Source organism: Lepidothrix coronata, unplaced genomic scaffold (assembly GCF_001604755.1).
Source record: "Lepidothrix coronata isolate B3197 unplaced genomic scaffold, Lepidothrix_coronata-1.0 Scaffold199, whole genome shotgun sequence".
Lineage (NCBI taxonomy): Eukaryota > Metazoa > Chordata > Aves > Passeriformes > Pipridae > Lepidothrix > Lepidothrix coronata.
In genome coordinates this window covers 1,065,885-1,074,373 of record NW_016690379.1, presented here as the reverse complement: position 1 = coordinate 1,074,373, position 8,489 = coordinate 1,065,885, and positions in this window count along the sequence as shown.

Here is an 8,489-nt window from a genome sequence, read left to right as displayed (position 1 = left end):
AGAGGCTGGTTCAGGAGGGGCCTGAGAGCGAAAAAGAAGGAGCTGGTTCCCAAAGGAGGGAGGAATCAGAATCAGAAAGGTTGGGAGGTCCAAGGTCAGGTTCAACCTTTGCCCAAGCACCACCACGGGCACTGAAGCACACATGGCAGAGGAAGGGGCTCGTCCTGCTGAGCCGAAGCTCAGTCCCCACATCAGAGCATCTCCCTGCCAGGATTTGGGGAAACCAGTTCCCCGAAAGCTTTTCCTGCAGTTCTTTGAAGCACTGGGTGAGAAAAACACGTCTGGTTAGTCCCGGGGAGCCCATTGGGAGAGCACCCCACGGGACCCTGGCGATGCCACAGCGCTGGGCTTTGGCTCACCCGGAGAAGCTCCTTTCCCTGGGAGAAGCCTGGCTGCAAATCCACGGCCGAGCTGCCATCCTGCCCCTGGACGTGAGCACGTGCTCAGACCCCCACACCCGCAGAGTCAGAGCATGACTCACCAGGAGCATTTTGGAAGGTGGATTGGGCTGGGTTTGGGCTGACTGGGGCTGGCCCCGGTCCAGGGTCGCAGCAGGGAGTCACCACCCTTATCTTGTGACCATCCCTGAACCCACTGCTGAGCAAACCTCAACCAGCACCGCACTAACACCCGGCCACGGGAGCTCCCGATGTGCCCCGAGATTGGGGAGGTCACGGAATCACCCCGGGGAGGGGCTTCTGCTCCCACCCCACCTCTGCTCCATAGGGGCCACGCTCCAGAGCCAACCCACAGCCAAGGAACCCCGTGGGCAAACCTCAGGAGCACACCAGCAGCTCCCTGTGGTGCTGCTCCGTCCCAGGGCAGCACCAAACCCGTGGAAAAATCTCCCACATCCACCTTTGGCATCGTGGTTTTCGAGGAGTCTCCAGAGCCAGCCCTGGCCGGAGATGGTTTGTGGCACGTGTGGGCTCAGGGCAGGGATGGTTTGATAAAGTCAGACACAGCAGGAGGCTGTTCCCGAGCTGCCCTAATCCTATTTTGGTGCTGGGGAGGCTCTGTGGGGATAACCACGGAGCTCCTGGGATTTGGCACTGCAGGGATAACCATGGAGTTCCTGGGATACGTCACTCCAGGGATAACCATGGAGCTCCTGGGATTTGGCACTGCAGGGATAACCACGGAGCTCCCGGGATATGGCACTGCAGGGATAACTGTGGAGTTCCTGGGATATGGCACTGCAGGGATAACCACGGAGCTCCTGGGATTTGGCACTGCAGGGATAACCGTGGAGTTCCCGGGAACACTGGCTCCTCTGGCCCCCCTGCCCCTGCAGTGGCTCAGGGTTGGGGTTTTCTTCACAGAATCATGGAATGTCCTGAGCTGGAGGGGACCCACGAGGATCAAAGTCCAACCTGGCCCTGCACAGGACACCCCAAAATCCCACCCTGTCCCCGAGGGCATTGTCCAAACCCTCCTGGAGCTCTGGCAGCTTTGGGGCTGCCCTGGGGAGCCTGCTCAGTGCCCCACCACCCTCTGGGGGAAGAACCTTCTCCAGAACCCAATATTTTGTCCCTGTAGTGCTGTGTCAGGAGCTCCCTGTGCCCCGTCCTCCCCTTCCAGCCCAGGGCTAAACCTCTCCAATTACCCAGAGTGTCCTCACAGGTACCTCCAGGGAATGTGGGATCAGGGGCCATTCCAGGTGAGTTCATCTGATCCTGAAAGATTTCCTTCCTTCTCTAGTAACCCCCAGGGAGGGAGTGATGCATTTCCCTGACCATGCATATTCCCAGAGTCCCCCTCACTTGTCCATGGGAATTACTGGGAATGGACTCATCAGACACATTGGGAAGGAGGAGTGATTCACGCTGAGGTTCTTGGAGGGCTTTGTAGGACCTTCAGCCAACAACCCCGAGCAGCTCCAGGCTCTCTCCTGCCAGGTAAATAAATCAGCTTTTATTGCTTTCCACGAGGGAATTTTTTCTCCCCCTATTTCCTTCTATCTTAATCCAATGGAAATTCAAAGGGGAAATACCAGCGGGGCTTTTTGTTTTCATTTGGTTTAAAGTCCTTTTAAAAGCTGCCTGTTCCCAACCAGCCAGGTTGGGGAGGAAAGGGGACAGCAAGAGGCACTTACTGAGGCTTTCCTTGCAAAACCACTCCCGGATTCCCTGTTCCTGAAGATTCCAGGGAGGCTCCCACAGGACTGGGCAGCACCACCTCTCCCTGTGCGCTGTGTCCTTCCTTTAGCAGGGATATGGGGGAATCCCAGAACGGTTTGGGTGGGAAGGGATTCTAAAGCTCATCTCATTCCACCCCCTGCCATGGGCAGGGACACCTTCCAGTGGACCAGGTTGCTCCAAGCCCTGTCCAACCTGGCCTGGGAGACAGACGCTGGTTTGGGGAGGATTTTGCTCCCAAAGTTCCAGGAGCAGCCACCTCCTCCTCCTCCTCCTCCTCCTCCATCCCCACAGCACCGAGCAAAAACTCGGGGCCGCGGTGGGACCACGTGGAGAACAAAGGGCGGGGGGAGCGAAACACGCGGAAAAAGGGAGGGAAACAGGCGGCAAAAGGGCCGTGCGGGGTGACAGGGCACGGCTGTGACCCGGCTGCGGGCAGGGAGGACACCCGGTGACCTCCCTGCCAGGGCAGCACACCCGGCCGGGGACGTTTCCTGCCGGAACCCCGCGGGTCACGCAGCAGGAATGTCACCAAACCGGGCGCTCCTGCGCACAAAGGGAGGGTTGTTGCTCTCGCCTTGGATTTGCCCATCCCAGAGCTCATCCAGGGCAAGGCGGAGGAGCACCTGGGAGGGTGGGAGGGACGGGGGGGGGGACAGCCAGGGACACCCTCAGCGGGGTGGTGGCCCCGGCAGCGTCGCTGGCTGCGCGTCCCCTCTACCGCACAGTTCTGGCACCATCTCCTGGACAAAAACGTCCCAGGAATAACGCCGGGAATGCAGCTGCAGGATGGGGGCGTGGAGGGAGGCAGGTGCTTCAGCCGAGCCCAACTGATGCTCCCTGAGATGTGCGTTGTCCCCCTCCCCACCACAGAATCATGGAGTGGTTTGGGAGGGACATTAAAGATCTCCCAGTGCCACCTCATTCCATGGGCAGGGACACCTTCCACTGGCCCAGGTTGCTCCAGCCTGGCACTGGACACTTCCAGGGATGGGGCAGACGGCTTTTCTGGGCACTCTGTGCCAGGGCCTTGCCACCCTCACCAGACCACGGCCTGACCCTGTAACTTCCCACTGTCTCTCCTCCCTCCACACTCATCCCATCCACCCGCTCCGAGGTCCCAGCCGGGCACCCCTCTGGGGGCACAACGGCCGCCCCACCACAGTGCCCCACAATCCCGGGATCTCTGCTCCCTCTTGGCTTTCCCAGAGCCCAGGGGTGACCCGGTGGAAGAGCTGCTCAGCACAAGCACTCCTTGCCCGGGGTCTGCTCATAATCTGCTGGATGGTGCCAGGGAGCGCCGCTGCCGGGGGCTGCTCCGTCCCGGCTGGAACGCCAGAGCCCAGACACCCGGACTAGGAGCAGATGTTTAACAGCCTCTTATCACCAGTAACCCCAGTAACACGTTTACCAGCAGGCACAGCAACCCAGCGCTCCCACATCCAGCCCGGAACGCCAAAGCCTGGTTTCCATAGCTCCCGGAATCCGGCGTGGAGAGATGCCAGCAAAACATCCCTCCCGCTCCGGAGCCGGAGTCTTTTTAACCTGCCCCTGCTTCCCCCTTTGCCAGAACCTTGTTTCACCTCAGACCTGGCCTAAATTACCTCAGGAACACGGAACAGCCCGGACCCAGACGTGGGGAGCGTGACAAGGAACGGGAAGAGGTGCTGAATCCAAATGTCCCGCTGGGTCTTTGTTTCTTCCCAGCACAAAGGCCTTTCTCTTCCCAGAGACCTGGGCCTGTATCCCAGTATCCCAATGTCCTGGCTGCTGGCTCCAAGGGCTGTGCTTTGCATGCAGAAAGGGGACGGTTGGCACCGGTTTTCCATTCCTGATGAGGTGCCTTTTCTCTTGGGATGGGGAAAGAAGCCGGGATGAGGAGGAAAGCAGGGATGGAGAAGGAAGCAGGGATGAGGAAGGAAGCAGGGATGAGGAAGGAAGCAGGCTGGTGCTTCCCACAGGCCACGGAGCAGCTCACACTGGGCTCTCCAGAGCAGTTTAAACACGGTGCTTCCACCACCCAAATCCCACAGACCCATCCAGCATCAGAACCCTGTTTTCCAAGCAGGACCTTTCTTGGCTCTGGAGCACCAGTGGCAGGTGCCTTCCCTGCACAGGTGTTTAGGCTTGGCTAAAGGTACAACTCCAACTGCATCCAGCAGGAATTTATTCCCAGCAGCTTCCCTGCACTACCTGCTGGGCAATTGCAAGCCAGGTTTGTCTTGGAATCAGTGAATTGTGCCGAGAAACACCTCCTTTGGCACAGCTGCTGGGACATTCCGAGCCCATCCTGCCGGAGCCAGATGCTCCACACAGCACATTCCCGCAGCCAGGGATTTCGTTGGATTAAAGAAAGCAGGTTTAGATGGGATATTAGGAAGAAATTCCTCCCTGTGAGGGGGGTGAGGGGCCGGAATGGATTCCCCAGAGAAGCTGGAGGGGTGGGGCAGACAGTTCCTGCATAAGAAAAATGCCAACGTGCCATCCCAAAAATCTGACAGGTACGGAAAGCAACGCCCATCCAAGGGGCAGATAAAGGGGATAAAGCCAGGGTTTTATCCCAGCATTCCCCAGGGGGCACGTGGATGCTCCTCATGGCTCTGACACTTTATACCCTCCAGACTAATGCACAGCTTCTGCACGGCTTTATCCCTCCCCGAACACTGGAATAAACCTGGGATTAAATCCCAGTTGGAGCCCGTGAGGTCGAGGTCGCACAGCTGGAATGCTGGGCTCTCCCTGGAATCCCTCCTGGAGCCACTCAGTGTCCCTGCCTCCTGAAGAACCTGGTTCCTGGGGGGCCAAAGCAGCTCCCCAGAAGCACCAACGTGCAGGACTCCCGAGTCCCTGTGCCCTGTGGAGAAGGAGGAGCAGCAGAGCGGGAATAATCCTCCTCCAGCACGGAGAGATCAGCTGAACTCCAACTGCTGAGGGGAGGAAGGAGCCCCAGCAGGATTCCCGTGTTCCAGAAGGCATCTGGACGTGCTGCCAGCCCAGGGAGCTCTCCCTGCACACCCACGGGGGGTCTCTCCAAGCTTTTCCAGGCAGTGCAGGAACCCCAAGGCTCGTTTGAGGGCAGGTTTTAGACCCAGCAGGTGACCAGGACTTAAAACACAAAACCCCCCCGGAGTTGGGATGTTCCTCAAATCCACCTTTGCTCAGTACTGCAGGAAGATCCACCTTTTTCCTTGTCTATTCCCCAAGTTTTCCACCCTGATGCTCTCAGAGAAACCAATCCCTCACTGGGGTGTTTTAGGGATGCCCAGACAAGGTGGAACCCTGGAGAAACACGTGGATTGGGCTGGAAAACGGGAGCAAATCAGTTACACTCTGAGCTTTAGGGAATAAACTGAATAACCAAAACCTTAAAATCCCACCCCAAAACTCACTCTGGAGGTGTGACCACATTGAACTCATTCCCAATTCCAACGGCAGGACCCCACTGCTCCTGGGGACACTGATCCCTGTTCCAGAGGAAGTTGAGGCCACAATTCCCACCCCAAAACTCACTCTGGAGGTGTGACCACATTGAACTCATTCCCAATTCCAACGGCAGGACCGCACTGCTCCTGGGGACACTGATCCCTGTTCCAGAGGGAGGCCACAATCCTGACACCCCCCCAACCCCTGGGAAGCCCTGGAAAAGCCAATTTGTGCCCCCAGGCACCTCCAGTTCTGGGGTACAGAGCCCACCTTGGTCCGTGCAGCACCTCCAGCCTCCTCCTTCCTGCCAGGAATTCTGGCTTCACCCTCAGGAGCCAAAATGAAGGCATTCCCTGTAAAAAACATGGAGTGACAGACACACCTTTCCACAACCATCCATCCCTGCTTTTTCCAGCCACCCCATGTCCCCCATGAGTCTTTCCAAAGCAACCCAATTATCTTGCAAATATCTTTATTACAATTTACAGATTAGTTCTGAATAGTTTATTATGTACAGAAATAGAACTTTAGATATAAAAACCCAACAAACTCGACACAAATCAAGTAAAATCTGTATAAAGCCAATGCTGAAGGTTTTCTAAGTTTTCTCTAAATTATACAAAAATAAAATCTGCTCATCACAGTTTTGATTTAAAGTCCTACAAGTGTTATTTTTACTGTCTCACCCCAAGCACTGACACATGGACACGGCCTGAACGACCAGTTTAAGGAATTTTCTAGGGAAGAAAGGGTGACACCGAGTTCTAAAAGATGTTTATGGTGATGAATTTAGTGTTAATTCCCTCTCACCTTACACTGGATCCTTGGAAAACGTGAGGTTGGAGCAGTGGAAAAGCTCACCCGAGCAGGTGGGAAGCAGCAGTGGGAGAGCTGGACACACTTCAGGATGGGTAAAAGCCATTTTTCCAGCGTTTAAGCACTTTGGGAGCAGCAGTTGTTGATCTAATTTACACATAATTTATCAGTTCTGTTTGTTCCCAGGGACAGGTTTTTCCAAGGCTCTGCAAACGTTTGCAGGTGTTCGTTCCCACCACTCCAAAGCTCCTCACAAAGCACCAATAAAACGAGCTGTCCACGAAAAACCGAAGCACCAAGTTCTCCAAGATCAGAGAAACTGGGAAATTCATGGAAAAACGGCTGTAGTGTGACTTGCCAGGAGCAGCAGGTTTGTACCCATCACACTGACCATAAATCAACAAATCTCTTCTAATTCCACGTTTATCACCCCTCTTCCCTAAGCTAAAAAGCAGATCCAACGTGAGACAGCAAAATGAGCTCCTAGAAATTCTGAGATGATTTCCCAGGATTTGAGGGCCTGATCAATCAGAATTTACAGTTTCACAGCCGGAATTTTTTTGTAGGAAAAGAGAATCCAATTTTTTTTGGGGGGGGGGGGACACAGAAAACAACGTTGCTGCATTGCCTTCATGCAGCCCCTCTGAAATGCTGCAGGAATTTTTGGCTGGACTCGAAGTTTACACAACTCTACTGTAATTCAGCGAATCCCCTGCATTTTCTAAGTGCAAACACAGCAAATCAATTTTTAAAAACCTCACAAGTGCAAGGAGATTAAAGCATGAAGCCAAAAAACTCTGACATTTTTGAGTCAGAATTAAGACCTGGCCAAAAATGACCCCACAGCAAAGCAGAAAGTAAAGCCCTGGGGAGAAGCTTCTCCCTCCAGGGAGCTGCGATTTTTCTTGCAAATTAAAAACTTTAAAGTACTTTTAAGGTTTCTCCCCTACAAAAGGGAAATGATTCTGCTCAGCTGAACAAACCAAGCAGCAAATCATTTATTTTTTTCACCCAACTTGCTGCAAACAGACAGGAATTCTTCCATTTTTGAGGTCTGGGTGACCTCACACCTGCTTGGCCAACAGGTCCAAACCCCCCCCTCCAACAGTGCTGTTCTTTATCTTAACTGAACTAATGAAATATTTGAAGTTAGGAATATAAATCAGGAGTGCTGTCCTTCCACCAAGGAGCTCAGCTTTCCACAGGTGGAATGCTGTTTGTCCCAGGTGACCCAGTGCAGACACACAGAGTGTTAATACTGGCTTTTGGTAAAGAACACGGTGATTTGCTGCCTTCAGATTTCCTTAAATCAGAGATAATTCTCCTTAAAAGTACCAGAACAAGCAGGCTGGATACAAGAATCCACCACAATCTCTATTTTAAAGCAGAATTATAGCAAAGTTATTCTTAGATTAAATAAATAATTAGGGACTAGTTCCCTTGCGTGGCTCCCTAAATTCAAACATCACCCACAGCCTCCACGTGTGCCTTGAAGCTTTAATTATTGATTGGGATGAGAAATTTCCCTGCCTTAAAAGGCAAGAAGTGTGGTGCACAAGCAGCCAGAACCCTCTGGAATAGTCCTGGATCAAGGTATTATTTAAATAAGTCAAACCAAAGGGTTTGTGATGCACCAGAGCTCCCCCAGTGTGCCTGACTGAAATATTGACATCAAAATGCTACATAAACACTCAAAACACTGGATTCCATGCAAAACTGGGATCTAGAAGGAGGGATTCACACAGTTAAGTCAAGGTTATTAGAGAACAACATGTGAGACTTTTGTACAAGCTGGAGAACAACGAGAAAACACCACGACTCTCGGGAAACTTTAAATCAAAACTGCAATACCAGGGGCTGAGCCCCATAAATATCTCCTTCAAAATAGGTTTTGCTTTTTTTTTTTCAAAGTGCAAAAATCCAACTAAACAGTCACCACTTCCCAACAGACGGCAGACAAGGCATTTTTTTTTGGAATGCATTTCACCTAAAGCAGTCTGGGTGTCAAGTGTTAATCAAAAGGAATGAGACTGGACCCCCCTCACCCTCCAGGATTTTGCCTGGATATCAAAATGGGACACTCGGGGATATTTGTAGGCTGAATACACAAAA